General features: G+C 35.3%; 3 non-coding genes across 3 annotated transcripts; 2 read left to right on the top strand and 1 right to left on the bottom strand.

Annotated features, from left to right (window-relative positions):
* Nucleotides 1-4132: 4132 nt before the first annotated feature.
* Nucleotides 4133-4205, bottom strand: TRNAF-AAA (transfer RNA phenylalanine (anticodon AAA)). The gene has a single exon. It is a non-coding gene; the product is annotated as a tRNA-Phe (tRNA).
* An 8540-nt stretch (nucleotides 4206-12745) lies between these two features.
* On the top strand, nucleotides 12746-12817 carry TRNAP-UGG (transfer RNA proline (anticodon UGG)). Its single transcript has one exon. It is a non-coding gene; the product is annotated as a tRNA-Pro (tRNA).
* A 10183-nt stretch (nucleotides 12818-23000) lies between these two features.
* Nucleotides 23001-23073, top strand: TRNAA-AGC (transfer RNA alanine (anticodon AGC)). Its single transcript has one exon. It is a non-coding gene; the product is annotated as a tRNA-Ala (tRNA).
* The last annotated feature ends 274 nt before the right edge of the window (nucleotides 23074-23347 follow it).

The raw sequence follows: 23347 nt of genomic DNA, 5'->3' as shown, positions 1-23347 counted from the left end.
TGCTAAAACTCTTCAGCGATCTGACAAAAGACTTCAAGACATCTACACCAAAAATCCATTGTCATCCAACGGTAAGGATATCTGGCTTTCACCCGAGACCCAAGTTTGATTCCTGGCAATGAAGTATTATTTTCTTATTTCATTTTATTTTACAGTTTCTATCTTAGACTAAAAAGACTTTTATGAACTTCTTACCCTTAGAGTTATGTTATAGATATTTTGTTCAATTTCAAATGGTTAATGCGATAATCCAGTCGTTTTCGAGGTCTCTCTTGTTGAACAACATCGTGGTTGAGATGAGCAGGTAATTCAAATGGTTAATGCGATAATCCAGTCATTTTCGAGGTCTCTCTTGTTGAACGATGTCATGGTTGAGATGAGCAGGTGATTCAAATGGTTAATGCGATAATCCAGTCGTTTTCGAGGTCTCTCTTGTTGAACGACATCATGGTTGATGAGCACCCGAGTGAGTTTGACAAGTTGGGCTGTAAAGAACCACACCTCAAGCCACGTTCATGTGAGCTTAACAAACTTAAAATCCAAGAACACAACCCCTTAAATGGAAACCGGGATGCTAAGGAATTAAAAAGCTTTATTTTTGACGTAGAACAATACTTGAAGGTTACTTGAACTTGCTCATAGGACCTAAGAGTTACGTTGGTCGCAATGCATCTCATGGACGATGCAAAACTATGGTGGCGCTCGAAGGTGAATGGTATAAAAAATGGGTCATGCACCATAAACTCATGGGAAGACTGTTGATGGAATCGATGCAATCGACGCTCCTTCTTATACAAAATTTGGATCAACCAAGAGATAAAGCTAGAATTAGATTATGGAACCTTTTTCTAAATCGAGTCACTCCACAATCGAACTTGATCAAGGCTTGATTGAATGACTCAGATGCAATCTACCACAAGAATTGCATAAAACTTAGAAAGAATTGCATAAAACTTAGAAATGACAAAGATATGCTCGAATTTCTACACGAGGGATCATCTCAACTTGAGAGATCAATTTCATTGATCACAAATATGCTTTTACATAATAATGTGTGGGTATTTATAGTCTCCCCACAAAAGAAGTTAGTGGCCGTGATTTAATCTCGATCCTTTTAGATCTCCACAGAAGACGAAGTCAATTTGAGCATTACAAACTTTATGAAATTAAAATGAGAAATAAAGTTTTCTAACCACTCATGAAATGATGCTTGCAACTTCATCCGCTACTTCACCCATGCAAATATTTACTTTTGAATCTCCAAATGGTCTTGACTCAAACGACTCAGCTTGTCACACATGAAATGATGGTTGAACCTAGCCTATCCAATTTTGTAGATGAAGTATGAATGCTTGTTGAATCTTCTTGGCCTTGGGTTGTGTAATAGGTCCAGTTGGAACATCGTGATTCTTATCATCATCCCCCTCTTCAAAAGGATTCGTCCTCGAATCAGAAAAATCATCACCTACATCAAAAGGACTCAACTCAGCAACATTGAAAGTAGAATGTACACTGTGATTCTTATCATCATCTCCCTCTTTAGGATTCTTCCTCGAATAAGAAAAATCATCACCTACATGAGAAGAACTCAACTTAGCAACATTGAAAGTAGAATGTATTGACAATTCTAAGGGAAGATCAATTTTATTGTTCCATACAATAAAATGAGTCATTCTACTAAATGTCTTATAGAGCATTTATAGTCAAATAAAGAATTAGGAATCCACGCTATCTACAAACGCACTCCCAATTTAGCTATCCACGCTAACATTAAAATGAAAATTCATCAGTAAAATTATTTACCCTAACTCATTGAAATTTTAAAAAGAAATCATCTCTAAATTTAGATAAGATAGTAAGTTATATTACTTGAATCACGTGTGGTGAAGGTCGAACAACACCTGACCTTCAAGTCATTTTAAAAAGAAAATTTTGAAACATTGAAAATGAAAATTCTGAAATTTTAAAAAGAAATAATCACCAAATTTAGATTAAATAGTCAAGTAATTTTAAAAAGAAATAATCACTAATTTTAGATTGAATATTTAGGTTATGCAAGTTAGTCAACTTGAATTAGGTGCGGTGAACGTGGATCAAACACGTGACTTTCAGATCTTCAGTGATGCTCTCACGTGACTTTCAGATCTTCAGTGACGCTCTCCAAACTGAGCTATCCCTGCTAACATTAAAAATAAAAATTCATCGGTTAAGATATTTTCACTACTTCATTGAGATTTTAAAAAGAAATAATCACTAATTTTAGATTGAATAGCAAGGTTATGCAACTTAGTCAACTTGAACGCTCTGCAAACTGAGTTATCCCCGCTAGCATTAAAAATAATAATTCATCGGTTAATAAGATATTTTCACTACTTCATTGAGATTTTAAAAAGAAATAATCACTAATTTTAGATTGAATAGCGAGGTTATGCAACTTAGTCAACTTGAATCAGGTGCAGTGAACGTGGATCAAACACGTGACCTTGAGATCTTTAGTGACGCTCTCCCAACGAAGCTATCCTGGCTAACATTAAAAATGAAAACTCATTAGTAAAGTATTTAGCTAATTCATTGATATTTTAAAAGGAAATAATCACTAATTTTAAATTGAATAGTCACGAGTAAATTTATGTGACTTGAATCAGGTGCGGTGAACGTGGATCGAACACGTGACCTTCACATTTTCAGTCTGACGCTCTCAAAACTAAGTTATCTTCGCTAATATTTGAAAAAAAAAATCATAAGTAAAGGTATTTTCGCTAATTCATTATATTTTAAAAAGAAATAATCACTAATTTTAGATTGAATAAAGTTATGCAACTTAATGAACTTATGCAACGTAAACCAAGTGCGGTGAACGTGGATTAAACATGTAACCTTCAGATATTCAGTCCGAACTAAGCTATCCCCGCTAACACTAAAAATCAAAATTCATGTGTAAAGGTATTTCTGCTAATTCATAATAACTAGTTTATTTTTTATGCAACGTAAACCAAGTGCGGTGAACATGGATTAAACATGTAACCTTCAGATATTAAGTCCGAACTAAGCTATCCCGGCTAACATTAAAACTAAAAATTCATAAAACTATAAGGTGCGATGAATGCAGATTGAACACAAGACCTTCAATGATGCTCTCCCAACTAAGCCATCCTAGATAACATAAAAAATAAATAATCACATGTTTTAGATTTTATAGTAAAGTTATGCAACTTAGTCAACTTATGCCAGTTGGATAAAAAACGTGACAGATCTTCTGCTAATTCATTGAGATTTTAAAAAGAAATAATCGATCTTCTACTAATTCATTGAGATTGAGATTTTAAAAAGAAATAATCGCTAATGCTGTGAACGTGGATCAAACGTTACCTTTAAATCTTCAATATGACGCTCTCCTTGAGCTATCCACGCTAATATTAAAATTAAAAATTCAAAAAGAAATAATCGCTAATGCAGTGAACGTGGATCAAACGTTACCTTTAAATCTTCAATATGACGCTCTCCTTGAGCTATCCACGCTAATATTAAAATTAAAAATTCAAAAAGAAATAATCGCTAATGCAGTGAACGTGGATCAAACGTTACCTTTAAATCTTCAATATGACGCTCTCCCTGAGCTATCCACGCTAATATTAAAATTAAAAATTCAAAAAGAAATAATCGCTAATGCAGTGAACGTGGATCAAGCGTTACCTTTAAATCTTCAATATGACGCTCTCCCTGAGCTATCCACGCTAATATTAAATTTGAAAATTCATAAGTACAGGTCGCTAATGCAGTGAACTTGGATCAAGCGTTACCTTTAAATCTTTAATATGACGCTCTCCCTGAGCTATCCACGCTAATATTAAAATTGAAAATTCATAAGTAAAGGTATTTCCACTAATTCATATGACGCTCTCCCTGAGCTATCCACGCTAATATTAAATTTGAAAATTCATAAGTACAGGTCGCTAATGCAGTGAACTTGGATCCCTTTAAATCTTCAATATGACGCTCTCCCTGAGCTATCCACGCTAATATTAAAATTGAAAATTCATAAGTAATGGTATTTCCACTAATTCATTATATTTTAAACATAAATAATCACTGATTTTAGAAAGAATGGTCAAATTATACAACCTGAACAAAGTGCGGTGAACGTGGATCGAACACATGACCTTTAGATCTTTAGTCTGACGCTCTCCCAACTAAGCTATCCCCGCAATCATTGGAAATGAAAATTCATCAGTAAAGGTATTTTAGCTGATTCATTGAGATTTTAAAAAGAAATAATGACTAATTTTTTATTGAATAGTCAGGTTATGCAAAAAGAAACTGGTCCGATGAACGTGGAGATCGAACACGTGACTTTCAAATCTTAAATCTGACACTCTCCAAACTGAGCTATCCCCGCTAACATTAAAAATGAAAGTTTTTAAGTTTTAAGTAAAGGTATTTCCACTAATTAATTGAAATGTTAGAAAGAAATAATCACTAATTTTAGATTGAATAGTCAAATTATGCACCGTGAACCATGTGTGGTGAACACGGATCGAACACGAGACCTTTAGATCTTCAATCTAATGCTATCTCAACTGAGCTATCCACACTAACTTTAAAAATGAAAATTCATCAGTAAAGGTTCGCTAATTCATTGAAATTTTAAATAGAAATAATCACTAATTTTTAATAAGATATTCAAGTTATCCAACTTGTATAAGGTGCGGTGAACTAGAACACATAAGGTATTTCCGATAATTCATTGAGATTTCAGAAAGGAATAATGACTAATTTTAGATTGAATAGTCAGGTTATGCAACTAGAATCAGGTGCGGGAAACGTGAAGATCAAACACGTGACCTTCAAATCTTCAGTCTGACACTCTCCCAACAGAGTTATCCCTGCTAATATTAAAAATGAAAATTCATAAGTAAAGGTATTTCCGCTAATTCGTTATATATAAAAAAGAAATAATCACTAATTTTAGATTGAATAAGCAAGTTATGTTTTTAGATTGTATAGTCAGGTAATAAACTTGTATTAGGTGCGTTGAACGTGGATAAAACACGTGTGACCTTCAAATCTTCAGTCTAACAATCTCCCAACTGAGCTACTCTTGCTAACATTAAAAATGAATATTTATCAGTAAAGGTATTGGGTACGCTTCTGGAAATTCAACAAAAGGCAATAGTATTAGACCGAGATGCAAGATTTAAATCTCGCTTCTGGAAAATTCAACTAAGGCATTGGGTACGCAGTTATAGTACGACATTCCACCCATAAACAGATGGTCAAACAGAAATGCTCAAGCAAATATTGGAAGACATGTTGAGGGTATATGTGATGGATTTTGCAGGAAGCTCGGATAAGTACCTACCCCTTATGAAATTCACTTATAATAATACTTGCCAAGCCACCATACAAATGGCCACATACGAGGTTCACTATGGACGAAGATTTCGATCCCTTATCTTTTGGGAAGAAGGGAGGCAAACGACAACTATTGGGCCAGAGTTGGTGCAAAGTACCAACACCGCAGTCCAGAAGATTAAAGCTAGGATACAAACCGCACAAAGCCGAGAGAAAAGCTATGCAGACCTACGGCGCAAGGACATGGAATTGTAGGTAGGGGATCATATATTCCTAAAGGTAGCACCCCATGAGAGGGGTGCTCAGGTAGGGTAAAAAGGGGAAGCTAATCCCTAGGTTTATCCGTCCCTTTGAGATATTAGAAAGGATTGGATCTGTGGCCTATAGAATCGGGCAATGCCCAAACTTGTCTGCAGTACATAATATCTTTCATGTATCCATACTACGGAAGTATACCCTAGATCGTTCGCACATACTGGCTCATGAAACTCTCTTCTTGAGAGATGACCTAACTTATAAAAAAGACCCGATTCAAATAATAGACAAGAAAGTCAAATGATTGAGAAACAAGGAAATCTCTCTTGTTAAGGTCCTATGGAAGAATCATAGAGTAAAAGAAGCCACTTGGGAAACAGAAGGAAAATAAGAACCTTGTACCTTGACCTATTTTAGAATAAACACTTTTGATGACTGAAAGTTTTCAAAAGAGAGGAGAATTTGCAACACTCAAGGTCTCGGAGACAGTGTATAATCCCTACTAGGTTGTATCTAGAAGTAAAGAACAAGTAAAATTGAAAAAACATTGAGAAAATTGTACTTTTTCTAATTTGTATAAACTTCCCGAATCATTAAATTTTTTATAGAATAAGAATTACAAGTTGCTTAAAAAAGGAAGGCTCCAATCCGAGAAGACTTTTCTGGCAGAAGATTCAGAAAAATCAAGAATGAAATTATAGAAATTCTAGACGTTTCAATGGTAGTGGAAAATCCGTCTATAAATTATGAATAAGGGTAGACTATTAGGGGCAAGAAACAAGCTTAATCGAGTACCCAATCGAGAGATACGAGTTTTTTGTTTTGGGGTATCGTGTTCATGGGTTTACCTAGAATTTGAGAACTATAGTCCACTATTCATTTCCAAACTTGTTCCTGCACCTTCTAAATAAGTTTACCCATAAGTTTGGTGAAGGAAAGTGGTCCTCAAAGTGCTAGTACGTTTTCACACGAATTAGTCCACGTTAGGTTACCCTCTAATGTTTTCCTAAGCTAAAACCTCAACTCCTAAAGCCTAACCCATGACATTATGTATAAACCTAGGTTCATCAATAATCCATGTACCAAGTACCTAGAACTATGTGAATAACATGCTAAATAAGTTGCTGGGATCCATACCCATAAGTAACCATTATCTGCATTACGATGTGTACTAAAAGGCCCCTATTCCTCTTTAGGTAGGATGTCCTGGAATATGTATCATGAGCTGGATGTTATGATAGGCCTACCTTTCCCATCAGCTAAACGAGATGTCCTGCACTACGATTTACCAGTAGGATTACATGATTATGACGACACCACTCATGTGTTCATGGGGAGAAAATTGAAGGTTATTTTAGCGGAAGGTTTTCAGGATCAGTATATGATACATGACACGATGACCTCTAAGTTCTAAGATCCTGAAAACATAACAAGAAGTAATATCCTAGCTTAAGGTCGCGATTAAGAAACTACGAGTAAGCTACTTACTAAGTTTTACTCACTCCATGTTTATCATTTTTTTTCAAGTAACTAAGAGTTGGTCGTGGATGAGAGTGGACTTTGGAGTGTGGGCCATGGACTAACCTCTATTTTTAATCTAGTATTTTTTGTTCTTCTCTAGATTCAAAATAAGCAAAAAATGATAAAAAAGCGATGAGGAATTTGTAGAAAATTTATGGATTTTTCGAGAAAAATAATAATAAAATATTTGAAAAGTGGCAAATTACCAAAATACCCCTAGAAGAATGGATAATTACAGAAATGCCACTCTAATTAGAATCCGAGCATCTACCGTGACCATCCGAGAAAAATCCTTCGAACACAAATTTCAACCGTCGGATCTCCTCCAAAGTTTGATATGATCTACAACGAACATGCACGGATCATCACATCCAACGACTAGTATTCAAAGCCAAGGTCGGTAAGGCTATGATCGGAGTTGATATCTCCGAAAAATTATCCAAAAAGTTCGATCTCTAAATAACGAAGATTCTGGAGCTCTCAATGTCTGTTTAATCTCCTCCTATAAAGTCTGAAGTAGGAGCAACAATACGGAATAAGAATCGAGAAAGGTCGATCCCCCAATCGAAGGCAATAAGCGTTTAGATTGTGGATCTCCTACTCCCAGATTTCTTCCAAATTCGAGAGCAATCCTCCACCATTTCTCTTCAAACTTCTAAATAACGAAGAATCTGGAGCTCTCAATGTCGGTTTAAGCTCCTCATATAAAGTCTGAAGTAGGAGAAACAATAAGTAATAAGAATCGAGAAAGGTCGATCCCCCAATCGAGGGCAATAAGCGTTTAGATTATGGGTCTCCTACTTTCAGATTTCTTCCAAATTTGAGAGCAATCCTCCACCATTTCTCTTCAAACTTATTCCTACCGTTTCTAAACAAGATTACCCACAAGTTCCCCCAATTCAATCAACCATTGAAGAACTTCAAGTAAAACTTGAAAATCCAATCCGAGGATATATGATGATTCGTCGAGCAAGAATGATTCCAATCAGTTTCTACACCTCCAAGGAATGCTTCCATAGAAGACCACAAAGAAAAGTAACCTCGAGAGCGTGTCGAATTGAAGGAAATAGGTTTCGAAATTAAATTGGGGATAAGAGTCGAATTCCTATCTACGATCTCTTTTCCTTCAAATTAAGGATCCTCTAGCTTTAGAGGAAGAAGTTGAGTAAACTTGATGAAGGAATCGAGAGAGGAAACATCGTAAAACAAGCTACCCAAGAGATTGAAAAATCTGGCGTTTCGAGTGAGTTGAATACCGAGAACAATTTTTGAAAATTAACGTCTTACATTCAAAGACGTTCCTCCAAACCAATTCCTTTAGTCTGAAGAAAGGATATGGAAGAGGTTCGATGAAGAAATAGGGCCTTGAAACCCCTATTAAGAAATCCTTTGTTTTATCTCCAGCGATAAATCAGATTTTGGATGAACTTTGGAAGCGAATATCTTTGGCTACGATCCACGAGAAGGTATCAAATCAATCACTAGCCCTTCCTTGTAATACCAATCTTTAAGTTTCACGAAGAAATTGAGGAGCGAAACGCTGTAAATGTGGCTGTACAGGCCGAGTTTCAGATGGCGGGGACGTGAAAAATGCGCATCTTCTTCCTGTTTAGAGGAAGAAAACGAGGATATGGCCAGTTCAACTGAACTGTCCAAGTCAACTCAAAATTTGACCTTTTCTCGGGTTTTCTCAATTTTAACCCCATTCCAGACCGATTCTCATAGAAAATCTTATGGTTTCAGAAACTAGACACAATAAGAAGTACGTGGAAGGAAATTTTGAAGTAATTTAGATACTGGAAGCTCAAGAATGGACGTCCCAAACGTCGACGACGAGGCAAGTAGCCACCTTGGACTTTTTGTTAAGAAATACTTGTAGAAATCACTTGAATTTTCATATGAACCCTAAACCAAGTATATATTAAGGATATATGAAAGAAAAACTCAAAGAACCATGAGTTAAGACCCTGAACCGATCAAATAGCTCGAGATTTAAGTAACGTTAAAATAACCCACTATATGAGCTCCGCTGCCTATCAAATTTTAATACTGAGCATATTATAGTATGTTGAGGTTAGAAGTCAAATTTGGTGGTCATTGGATAAGGATAAGTAGGTAAACCAAGAAACAGTGTAAAATGACCATAGTGCCCCTAAGGTAATTTACCTTCGGTTCATGACCTAGATGACCTTCAAATGCTATTTAATTCATCGGTAGATCTTATTTTATGAAATGTTATATGAATCCTTATCCCAAGAGGTTAAATAAGGTAATGAAGTTTCGGAGTTATTGGAAAACTTTAGTTAGCGAAACCAAGATATGGGAGAAAATGCTCATCACGATCCATATGACCTTTGCCATGAAGCACGATGTTTATAAGTTTTGTAGTCAATGTTGCCAATGTTTGCTGCACACAAAAAAAGATAGGGATGTTAAATTTTTAAGTCACTTTTGGAATATTAAGTCATAAATTGGGTAACAAAATATTAGGAGCATTGCCTAGGGCTATTATTTATAAGAATATTAAGTCATAAATTGGGTAACAAATTATTGTTTTTAACTACATGTCATCTTAAGATTAACGAGCAAACTAAGGTGGTTAATAGAACGTTAGGAGCATTGCTTAGGGCTATTAACAACAACTCTTTAATAAACTAAAATCATACCGTCAACATACTTTAAACTATATAAAACTCTCTCGCCTCCCTTATTAAGTTTAGCTCTCCAAACAAACTGAATTAAATAGAGAAATCCACATCTTCATCATGTAAAATTGATGGAATAAGGAAAGAGAACAAGGAAATAGAGAGTTATCCCGGTTTGTTGCCGTTCGTCAATGGAAGTTCCCTTCTCTTGAGCTCTCACGTCCACCTCTTTGCCCTAATCAATCCTTGTTGGTCTCCTTTTCTTTCTGCTGTCAACAGCTGCTGGATTAGTGTTTTCTTCTTCTTCTCTGGTTTCACAGCAGAGGCTGCTGCTGTGTAATTCGATTTTCTCCCCCAAAATGTGGCTCCTCTCCTGTTGGTCTTCCTTTTCCTTTTATATTGAGCATGGGTTCCCCTTTAGGGCTGAAAAGGAATAAGTAGTCCACATAGGATGTTCCTCATTGGGTAGTCAATGACCCACTTGGACTGATGACGTGGATTTAAACTTTTCATGTCATCCCCCATTTGTTTCCAAATTTGCTACTCCCACATGGTTTAGCTCTGAAATTTTACCATATAACTCAACTAAATATACAATTAAGATCGATTTATGCCAAATCATATTTTTTTTTTCATGTTAGACCCCAATAAACGATTTCATGCTCACTAAGTAGTAGAATAAATGGGTAATAAATGAGAAAATTGTGAATAAGAGTGCAATATTAACTATAAAAAGACTTGATATAACTCTACTTTAGAGAGTTATCAATATTATAATGGCTACTACCTAAATTATAACCTAAAGTTGATAATTGATGTCCAATTAGCCAACCCTAAATTTGTAATCATTGTGGAGTGATTGAAATTACAATGGAAGTAGTTTAAACTCCTAGTACCTTAAATGAAGTTGGTCTCTTCTAATAAAACACGAATTTCTCTTTAATATCATTAATACAATTAAGCTTCATCTTCAACCTACTAAACATGAAACTAAAACTGCGTTCAATTTAACTCCATTTTATTGTCATCTTGAATGACGTGTAGGATATATTCTTGATTTACCTCGATATTTCATATTAGTTAAGCTTTTTGCAAAATCACAATTAGACAACAACAAAGATGAACTTGGGTCTATTTATTATTTTAAAGAAAATTTCTTTCTCCATCTTATTCCTAATAACTTTGCAACTAAATTCATATTATGCGAAGAAACAAATTTTTTACTCGCAAGAAGTAAAATATGCAACTTTAACTAAAATTTCATCTAAACAAATTTTATTGCCATACAACATAGATGACAATTATAACCTTCAAACAAAAACTAGAATAGTTGTGGTGAACGGGATAGAAACTCTAGTGTCCATCCATAATATACAACCACTACCTAAATTATGACCTAAAAATTTGAAAACATAAGTTGTAGTTGAAAATTACATAAAACAATCCCCTAAATCCAAGAACTCTGTCCAATTAGTAAATCCTAAAGATAGTAGCTAACATAGAGTAATTGAAGCTCTACATGAAGTAATTTAAAGTTCCAGTTATTTAACTAAAGTTTATCTCGTCTTTAATGAAGCATGAGTTGCACTTAAGTTCATGAAATGTTTATAGACTCCAACTCTTAGTACTATTAATGCAATTATATTTCATATGAGTTTGTCATAAATCAAACTATGGTACATTCAATACAACTTCATTTTCTTGTCATACGAAGAAAAATAGAAGAATTAAATCAAACAAACTGATGAACTGAGCCGAATAAATCCAACCCAACCCAAACTGATTAGTTTGATTCATTTGTTGGGTTGTAGTTGATAACACTTGCATATTAGAACAATTCAATATTACAAGCCTTACTTACAAGTAAAATACTAGACCATCAACTTTTTATTTTGTAGTCCAACAACCGCTCAAGAAAATAGATTTCAAACTTCAGGAAAAAAAATATATTGAGTAGGAGCTAAAAATGTTGAATATTTTTTAGAAAGGGCATTTGATCTAGTGGTATGATTCTCGCTCAGGGTGCGAGAGGTCCTGAGTTTACTTCTTGGAATGCCCCTATGTTTTCTTTTTTAATATCATATACTTGTGTACTCCACGATATATGTCTCAACCAAGTATATTATCATTGAATGATAATGCTCTTAATATCATTTACTTGTGTAATATATGTCTCAAATGGAACTATCAAACTAAATCTTACACTAGAAAATAAAAAATAAAAACTCCAAAATAACTTCACTTGTGTACTCCACGATCTCAAATGGAACTATCAAACTAAAACTTACACGAAAAAATAAAAAATAAGAACTCCAAAATAACTTCTTTGTGTACTCCACGATCTCAAATGGAACTATCACAACGATCTCAAATGGAACTATCAAACTAAAACTTACACGAAAAAATAAAAAATAAGAACTCCAAAATAACTTCTTTGTGTACTCCACGATCTCAAATGGAACTATCAAACTAAAACTTACACGAAAAAATAAAAAATAACAACTCCAAAATAACTTCTTTGTGTACTCCACGATCTCAAATGGAACTATCATACTAAAACTTACACGAAAAAATAAAAAATAAGAACTCCAAAATAACTTCTATTCTTTTTTCTTCTCTCTACCGTAATTCTATTCTTTTTTCTTCTCTCTCTACGGTAATTAACTTGTAGAAAATAAAAATAACTTCTATTCTTTTTTCTTCTCTCTACAGTAATTCTATTATTTTTTCTTCTCTCTATAGTAATTCTATTATTTTTTTCTTATCTCTACAGTAATTAACTTCTATTCTTTAAATAACTTCTATTCTCTACAGTAATTATCGCAAACCCTATGTAAATAATTTAACAGCGGTCTAGATCTAAAAGATCTAAAAGATATAATAATAATTGCTCATGGATTTCATTAACAAAGAAAATAAATGAAATAATGATGATACATTCCATAAACAACTTAATATATAGTCATTAATAAGGGCATTTGGTCTAGTGGTATGATTCTTGCTTTGGGTGCAAGAGGTCTCGAGTTTGATTCTCGAAATGCCCCTCCAAAAGAAAAATAAAGCACAATTTTGAAAGAAAAAAAAAACAACAAAACAAAATAGTTATTAATGGGGCCTAACCCAAAGGAATGCTGCGTGGCAATGCACCTTCAACTTCTATAAATTTTTCATATATTCAGGCACGGAAAATATATAGACTAGCAACTAAGAATTATAAATCTACTACAAAGACATTTGGTCTAAGTGGTATGATTATCGTTTTGGGTGTGAGAGGTCTCAAGTTCGATTCTCAAAATGCCCCCAACAATATTATATCAAAATGAATTATGCAAGATAATATGATTTAAAATGTGGTTTTTAAACATTGAACCAATAAGATGAGAATACAGAATGAACCATATTCTTGGAAGGGCCGGACTTCAAAAAGAGCATTACTGTTGTCACAATCCTTTTAAGAAAGATGGGCCCAAATAACCTATAAAGACCCAAATAACCTATAAAGAAGTTTGGCCCAAATAACCTATAAAGACCCAAATAACCTATAAAGAACACAATCCTTTTAAGAAAGATGGGCCCAAATAACCTATAAAGACCCAAATAACCTATAAAGAAGTTTGGCCCAAATAACCTATAAAGACCCAAATAACCTATAAAGAAGTTTCAGAGAGCCGAGCATTACTGTTGTCACAATCCTTTTAAAGAAAGATGGGCCCAAATAACCTATAAAGAAGTTTCAGAGAGCCATTCTTGTCACAATCCTTTTAAGAAAGAGTCCAAATAACCTATAAAGAAGTTTCAGAGAGCCATTCTTGTCACAATCCTTTTAAGAAAGATGGGCCCAAATAACCTATAAAGAAGTTTCAGAGAGCCATTCTCAGGGGCCGAAGTGCAAAGCCCCGTAGTCTATCCGTGGTCATCTATCCGTGGTCAGGAAGGCAGGCATGTTGTCCGCTCTCGTCACATAGGTCATCTGTCGTCACAATCCTTTTAAGAAAGATGCGCCCAAATAACCGAGGAAGAAGTTTCAGAGAGCCATAGGTTTGAATCCTGTCACCTTGATGTGGTATTCTAAGGGGCCGAAGTGCAAATCCCCAAAGCCTATCCGTGGTCAAGAAGGCAGACGAACCACGCACACTGAAAAAAAAAAGATCTCCTTTTCTATCACACGTAGAATTATCATTCTTTTGTCTTTTGAAACCTCTTACCTTATCGGTCATCAGGCAGGTTTTTGGTATCATATATCGAGATAATTATTATGAAAAATCTATTCCACTAGTGTGACTTAGATACCCTTTCTTTGTGGTATCAGCCATGCTATTTGAATAGCCTGAAGTCATCATAGCCTCTCCACCGGTTCTGAAGACTCCTTCGGCATCAATGTGCTCCAATGAAAGAGATGAGACCCTTTCCTGAACCATAACCGAGCATAAAACGCCGAGGAGAAAGTCGAAAGTGAGCTCTTTTCGCGTATATGCAATCTCGAAACCCAATTAGCTCACGGACTGTCTCCTCAACCTTGGCGAGTATGAGTGCTTGGTAAGAGAGAATTTCGAATGAGAAAGACATTCAATTATGGCAACATTCGCAACTACCAAAGTGCACTAAACCTAGTAGAGATCTTCGACCTAACGACAATGGAACTTCAAGCCCATTTTATCAATCCGCTTTGTACCTTATTGTTGACCGAATCGGATGCACGCCAGGCCTAAATTCTCTCTCAGTCACCTGGAGACGAAAGGATGATCAGATCCGAAGTTTACGAATCGAAGAGAAAGTGGATCTGAGTTCTACACGCTTTCATTTTCAAAAGCTTCGCTTGCCTACGGTACTTTATTCAGGATGTGCAACAATACGGTCATCTCTCAGCCGTGTATAGAGAATTCCTTGATCATTTCCTTGGCGGATAACACAAATGAAATCGTTTCCTTGACCGCCCATCTTATGAGTCCATTCTTGTCTTGTTGGTTTGTTGTACTATTCTATACCTCTCTCGATTGATAGAAAGACGTTCGGGAGCTGGGAGGGCCTATCGTGAGGGAACTTTCCTTTTCACGATAGGCAAAGGTAAAGCGGGAGCTGCATATATCCACGGTGATCAAGGCAGAGCGACTCCTTCTATAAAAGAGGTTGGTTTTATCGAAACTGTTAGATCCGCTTTCGTTAAAGAAAAAATAGTAGCTCTTGATTTGGCCGATGTCGATTCGTATGGCAATGCGGACTCGACTCAGGATGAGGATTTCGCTTTTCATACTGCTGCTATGAGCCGAAAGAGCTGGTAAGCTATCTCGCTAAACGAAAGGAAAAAGCACGTATCCGTTGACCTCTTTAGGACCGGTTGCTTTCTCTTTTTGTTTATACGTTTGGAGAAACCTGCTAAGCGCGCCTTTCTTACCAGGTGTGGTTCAATCTTTTAGCTCAAACTTTCCTATCGTCCGACGGAAAAGGTAGGAGTACGACTACCTTTTCCTTTTCTTGCCCGAGCCAAGGGATCATTCAGTTTCTACCAAAAAGTTTGCTATCTATTAGTTGTCGTAATCGAATGTATTTCTCATTTCATGTTAGCTCCTCCAAGAGCTTCCTGGTCCGTAGTAGACGAAATCTTGGACTTCTATCGCACTTATAGCATTGCCTGGTGAGCTCGCCGTTGAGGGTGTGCCTTACAGGAGATCGAGCAGCCTTTCTTTACCTACCTGGTATGCTTTTCCACTTATCGTGCAACTAGCAAACTAGCCAAAGAGAGAGGGATAGGGATCATGTCAATCAATTTGTATGTGCATTTTGTCCGTCCTGTACTTGCTTGCTTAGCTTTCTTAACCAACATCTCCGGTTTCCCTCGAACCAAGAGGTCCTGCTTATCTATACCCAACAGTCACACTTTCAGCCGAAAGACTGATTTTTTTCATAAAGTCGGTTCATAGATCAAGAAAGAATGAAGCTGCTTACAGGGACGGTTATGCGATACGTCTTTTCATACTCGCCTTTTCTTTAACCCTGCTATCAACCTAGCCATTCTCGCTTATCAACCTAGCCTTCCGTGGCCCAACCCTTATTTGCAATCAGCATCCAACCATTTCTTTTTCAACCTACACGTATGCTCCAGGCCAAACTCACGTAACTAGTCAGAAGATGCGGCCCACAACTGAACGGAAGACAAGTGTCACAATCGCACTCTTGCAGTAGTGAGACAATGATTATGTGACATTTGTTCTAATCCAATGAACAAGTCAACCATGCAAATTTTAGACTGAACGAACAATAGCAGTGTATGCTCGAATCACATTTAGAAGAAATATTTTAGAAAACGTGAGCGAGGAAATACGTTAAAAACAATTTCAAATAAAGCAATGTTATAAGCTAAAAGTGAAGAAACAACAACTGGTCAAGTTCTCCTATAGTACATTTTGGGACATTTTAGTTCTGATGGGTGTAGATATGATTTTGAGGGCTAATCATACACCCCGTATTGGCACAACAATAATAGTAAAAGCTTATCTAAGATGAAAGAAAGTAAAAGGTATTTGAAATGAGCATGTCACCATGAACCACAAATCGTTTACAAGAATAGCTGAGACATCTAACATGCAGCCACAGGCAACATGCCTTGGCCAATCATGACCGCGACATCTACCCTTACACAATTTGTCAATATCTCTATCAACCGGCTCTTCATAAACTCAACGTTGTAGGATGAGGCTAACTTTAGGTCTCCCGACGCACTTCTAGCTGATCTCAGTATTGAGAAGTCTTTTCCAACCTACTAGGAGCTATTGAAAATCACTTCTCGATTTGTTAACTCATCAAGTCTTCTCTGTTGGTGTTTATCTTACTTTCTTCACTTGAAACAATTTCTTCTTTGCGTGATGTCATACCACCTGCTTTTACTTGATGTTTTCTTGGTCGGAATAATAACGTTTCAAGTTACTGACGTGGACAACAGGGTTAGTCTGTATCTATAGGAGCAATTGGATCCTATATGATGTCTTCCTAATCTTGTGGATAACTTCGACTAGTCCATAGAATTTTCGCACCAGTCTTTGGTTCTTGTTGCTTTGAACTCAAAGTTGATCTGACCTTAACTTATCATAACTCTCTATTTGCTTTGAAATTATCGTGGTCGACCCTTCTCTACATCCGTCTGGATGGTATTTTTGCGTGAACATGTGATGCTTTAGTGGTTTGTTTTTGTCTCCCTTCTTCAGTAGAGGTGTTGGCTTGGTGGCTTTGCCAAGCATTTGAGTGATCACTGACAAGAGCCTTTGCAGGTCAAATAAACCCGACTGTGAACATGCCATTTTGCTATTTGTAGAATTCAACTAGCTCAGGCTGAGCCGCATGACATCTATTTGTGGTAGGCGACATAAAACTAATCTTGTGATTTATCTCTCTTGGTGGGGTTAAAACCCAATATCTCACCTTCTTGTTTTGGGTCGTGGTGTTCATGTAGTGGCAATAAAGTTTTTGTTGAGGTTGGCACACTTGAGCTCCCCTTTTCAAATACAACAATGGCAGCAAGTGTAGATTCATCATGGCTAAGATTCTTTCTCAACTGTACTATCGTCATCATTTTCACCCCTCTTGGTTGATGGATGTTTGTCTGAATGATCGTTGGGTTAAACTCCGTTACTACTAGGCATTTTTCTAGGGGCATGTACATGACTTTGTGTTCTAGCAGGATGTCAATCCCTGACTATTTGGGCTCTAGAAGGTTGGATATGAAGGCTGACTATTTATAGTAAAAATCTGATAGAGATATATATACTAAATAATTAAATATAGTAGGCGGTTACATGTAGTGAAGCTATATATAATAAACTGAAATAATATGTATACCCATTAGTCAGTGCTTTCTAAATGTACATTTCTCATTCTCCATATTCTCTCTTTGCATACCAGAAGTCATTAATACAAAACCATTAGTCAATATTTCTTCTTACATTTTCTCTATCACGTCCTTTGTGTTCATTTAGATCAAGTGTGTGCGTTGTTGTGTGATTCTAATAACTGGTATCAGAGCGAGGAGAGATTCACCACGATCTGTGAAGATGGAAAGTTCAAAGACTGGAATTGAAAAGTTTGATGAATTCGATATCAGTTTCTAGAAGATGCAGATTGAAGATTATCTGTACAAGAAACATATTCAGGAACCCATTTTTAGGGTGAAGCTGGATACCATGACCACGGAGGAGTGGAAGCTCAAGGATTGTCACGCCGTAGGGTTAATCTGGTTGACGCTGCCAGGGAACCAAAGAAAGTGCGATTGGAAATGGTCCATACAGACATTTGGGGACCATCTCCAGTTTCTTCATTTCTAGTACCAAAATTTCATGGATTAGAGGTCTCGCCCTGTGCAACAACAACTCTCTGTTTTCGTAAGGCTAGTCAGATATCTCATGACCACTCTTTTCCTCCTCACCATATCTAGACACTATAATGTTGATCCAGTATTGTCTTATATAGTTAACGTTCACTCTTTAACGTCCGAGGACATTTTATAACTACCACGAAAATCAAAACATACAATAAATTCATACAAGTTTTACAACATATCATATACTGCTTACTTGGTCGCGGAGAGACGTGTCATCGAGCTGAGTCATAGAGATATACGACTCTTTATCCTAAGAAAAAATCTATATAATTTAAAATCTGGCTGCTCTGATATCAATATGTCACAACCCAACTTTTAAGGGTTCCAAACTCAAATAGAAACTAAAATTGATAGTGAAAACAAATAAAAATAAAAGTAAATTAATATAAAAAAAGAAAATGTTTAAAATTAAAATGAGATGGAGAAAACAACACAACATTAAATATAAAATTAAATTAAATTATAAGACGGTGTTGATCAAATTTATCCAAACAAAAAAAAGTGTTTGGGATACAATTACAAAAAAAAAAAAAAATACAAAAAAACTCAAACGACAAACTAAGGCTACATAACAACCCCATCTGTGAGTGCACAACCTTTGAAGGCTCCCTCATCTCAATGATAAGTTCTATTACGAACCCATTCAAAATAATCACACTTGTGACCGCATCTCCTGACTTTAAACTGCTAGTCTGAACATGGTTTCGTCACAAAAGCTTTAGAGATAAATCTATCTTTACAAAAATATTTTTCTCTTAATTTATAATTAGTCATAAAAAGAAATAATTAGTTACAAATTTGGTCTAGAATTCAAAACTTTCAAATCTTACTGTTCCTTAACCAGATGCAAATCTAGATTCTTGAATTCCTAGTACCATAAATAAAGTTGGTATCCTGTAATAAAACATGAATTTCTCTTAAGATCATTAAATTCTTATAGACTCTAGGCTCAATATCATTAATACAATTATGTTTTATCTTGAACACGCTAGACATGAAATTAAAGTGCGTTCAATTTAACTCCATTTTATTGCCATCTTGAATGATGTGTGGGGTATATTCTTAATTTACCTTAAAGTTCTTGTGACATGATAGTTCATATTAGTTAAGCTTTTTGCAAAATCACAAGTTAAAAGACAACAACGATGAACCTAGGTCTATTAGTCAATTCAAAGATAATTTCTTTCTCCATCTTATCGATAATAATAATTCAACTAAATCCATATTATGCAAAGAAACAAGTTTACGACTCATAAAAACAACTACCTAAATTATGTGCTAAAAATTTGAAAACATAAGTTGTAGTTGATAATTACACAAAAATTTCCTTAAATCCATGAATTCGTGTCCAATTAGTAAATCCAAAAGATTGTAACTAGCATATAGTAATTGAAGGTCCAGATGAAGTAATTTAAAGTTCCCCTTACCTAACTAAAGTTTATCTCATCTTTAATGAAGCATGAATTGCACTGAAATTCATGAAATGCTTATAGACTCCAACTGTGAGTATTATTAATGCAATTATGTTTCATATGAGTTTGTCATAAATGAAACTAAGGTGCATTCAATACAACTTTATTTTCTTGTCATACGAGGCAAAATAGAAAAATTAAATCAAACAAACTAATGAACTGAACCGAATCAATCCAACCAAAATTGATTAGTTTGTTTCTTTTGTTGGGTTGTTGGTTTATTTGATAACCCTTGTATATTATAACGATTCAACTTTTTGTGAAATATATATTTAAGTAGAAGCTAAAAATATTTGGTGTTCAAGAAAAGGCATTTGGTTTAGTGGTATGATTCTCACTTGGGGTGCAAGAGGTTTTGAGTTCAATTCTTGAAATGCCCCTATGTCTAAATCTTTTCTTATCTAAGGACATCATATTCGAAATCAGCCTAACTTCATATTCGACATTTTACACTTACCATCATGCTCTTAACATCTCATCCCAAGGCTTTATTCTCCAAGAAAAATTCTACATCCAAGGACTTCAGGTGTTTCCTGCAATACAATACGACCTTAATACCTAGACCTAAGGCTTCATACATACGTTTCAAGTGGTATAATACCTAGGCCTAAGGCTTCATACATACGTTTCAAGTGGTATAATACCTAGGCCTAAGGCTTCATACATACGTTTCAAGTGGTATAATACCTAGGCCTAAGGCGCTTCATACATACGTTTCAAGTGGTATAACAAGGGCATTAGGCTAAGGCTTCATACATACGTTTCAAGTGGTATAATACCTAGGCCTAAGGCTTCATACATACGTTTCAAGTGGTATAATACCTAGGCCTAAGGCGCTTCATACATACGTTTCAAGTGGTATAACAAGGGCATTAGGCTAAGGCTTCATACATACGTTTCAAGTGGTATAATACCTAGGCCTAAGGCTTCATACATACGTTTCAAGTGGTATAACAAGGGCATTAGGCTAAGGCTTCATACATACGTTTCAAGTGGTATAACAAGGGCATTTGGTCTAGTGCTATGAAAGTTCGATTCTCAAAATGCCCCTTCAAGAGATTGTAGTATGAAAGACATTTACCAAGTAAATAAATACATTAAAATAACACAAGTGACACATATGTAAACTATGTTATTAATATTTTATTTCTATTACATCTTTCCTTATTTATGAAATAATGAGCGGAGATATTTTTCATTTTCACAATTATTGATGACGGGAGGTTTAGGATTTTTTAATGTAAGAATCGTGGGAATGTAGCTCAGATGGTAGAGCACTCGCTTCCGATGTGGAAAGTACGGAGATCGATACCTTGCATCTCCAAATGAATCGATCACTAATATATTATTTCTTTTCAATTTTTTCTTATTTACGACATAATGAGCAGGGATAGTTTTTCATGTCACTATTATTGATGACGAGACGTTTAGGATTTTGTGACGTGAGAATCGTGGGGATGTAGCTCAAATGGTAGACCGCTTGCTTTGCATGCGAGAGGTACGGGGATAGATACCACGCATCTCCAAAATAAAACTATCTATTATTAAATATATTATTGAAAATTATTTCTTTTCAAATTTTCCTTATTCATGATAGGTTGAGTAGCGATATTTCTTCATTTTCACTATTATTGATGATGAAAAATTTAGGGTTTTGTGATCCAAGAATTGTGGGGATGTAGCTTCGCTTAGCGTAAGAAAGGTACGACTTAGCATTCGAGAGGTACGAGGATCGATACCTCCATCTCCAAAAGAAACTATTTATTATTAATATTTTATTTCTATTCAATATTTCCTTATTTATGACATAATATGCAGAGATACTTTTTCATTTTCACAATTATTGATGAAGCGACGTTTAGGGTTTTCTGATGTAAGAATCGTAGGGATGTAGTTCAAATGGTAGAGCGTTCATTTCCCATGTGGAAAGTACGGGGATCAATACCTTGCATCTCCAGTTGAATCGATTACTAAATATATTATTTCTTTTCAATTTTTTCTTATTTAGGACATAATGAGCTCGGATAATTTTTCATTTTCACTATTACTGATGACGAGATGTTTAGGACTTTGTGACATAAGAATTGTGGGGATATAGCTTAGATGGTAGAGCACTTGCTTTGCATGCGAGAGGTATGGGGATCAATACCTTGCATCTCTAGATTTTCTTCATTTTCACTATTATTGATGGTGGGAATTTGAGGGTTTTATGATGCAACAATTGTGGGGATGTAGGATGGGAAATACGTTATTAATATTTTAACCTTTCCTTATTTATGACATAATTAGCGGAGATATTTTTTCATTTTCACTAGAATTGATGACCGGACATTTATGGTTTTATGATATAAGTATTGTGGGAATGTAGCTTAGATGGTAGATTGCTTGCTTAGCATGCAAGAGGTAAAGGGATCGGATCGATACCCCATATCTCCAAAAGAAACTATTCGTTATTACTATTTTATTGCCATTCAATTTTTCCTTATTTATGACATAATGAATAGCGTTATTTTTTTATTTTCACTATTATTGATGTTTAGGATTTTGTGACGTAAGAATATTGAGGATATAGCTTAGATGGTAGAGCGTTTGCATCCCATGTGAGAATTACTGGGATCGATACCATGCATCAACAAAGGAAACGATTACTAAATATATTAGTTCTTTTAAATTTTTCCTTATTAATGACATAATGAGCGGGGATAGTTTTTCATTTTCAATATCATTGATGACGGGAAGTTTAGAGTTTTTTGATGTAAAATCATGTGATTGTAGCATGCGAGAGATACGGGGATCGATACCTCGCATCTCCAAAAGAAACTATTCGTTATTACTATTTTATTTCTATTCAATATTTCCTTATTCATGACATAATGAGTAGCGATATTTTTCATTTTCACTATTATTCATGATGAGACGTTTAGGGTTTTGTGACGTAAAAATTGTGGAGATGTAGCTTAGATGGTAGAGCGCTCGCTTTGCATGCGAGTTGTACGGGGATTGATAACCCGCATCTCCAAAAGAAAGTATTTAATTTGTTATTATATTTTTTCATTTTCATAATTATTGATGCCCCACATCACCAAACCAAACTATTTGTTATTAATATTTTGATATTTTTTTTATTTTCACTATTATTGATGATGGGACATTTAGGGTTTATGATGTAAAAATCATGGGGATGTAGCTCAGATGGTAGAGCGCTCGCTTTTCATGCGAGAGGTACGGGGATCGATACCCTACACCTTCAAAAATAGGACTATCTATTATTAAATATATTATTTCTTTTCAATTTTTCCTTATTCATGACATGTTGGGTAGCAATATTTCTTCATTTTCACTATTATTGATGACGGGAAATTCAGGGTTTTGTAATGTAAAAATTGTGGGGATGTAGCTCAGATGGTAGAGCGCTCGCTTAGCATGCGAGAGGTACGGGGATCGATACCTCGCATCTCCAAAAGAGAGAAATTATTTTTTTAAGTATGAGTTAATTTAACATGTTATGTATCCGTGGGTACGAGAGAAAAAGAAAAGATACTTATATAAGGATTATTATATCATTATGGCTATGCCATTTTTATAGATAAAAGAGAGGACTTATTGTAAGTAAAGAAAGCAATCTAGTAGTTATTATACTTGTGAAGAGGGAATTTGATGAATTCCTCAAAAGATAAGAGCTTATAGGATGGCGGTAGATGCATATGACGGAACTTCTTCACAATTGCAATATC

Source organism: Cucurbita pepo, chromosome 10 (genome assembly GCF_057944985.1).
Source record: "Cucurbita pepo subsp. pepo isolate OVF chromosome 10, ASM5794498v1, whole genome shotgun sequence".
Lineage (NCBI taxonomy): Eukaryota > Viridiplantae > Streptophyta > Magnoliopsida > Cucurbitales > Cucurbitaceae > Cucurbita > Cucurbita pepo.
This window is presented reverse-complemented; position numbering and strand designations above follow the sequence as displayed.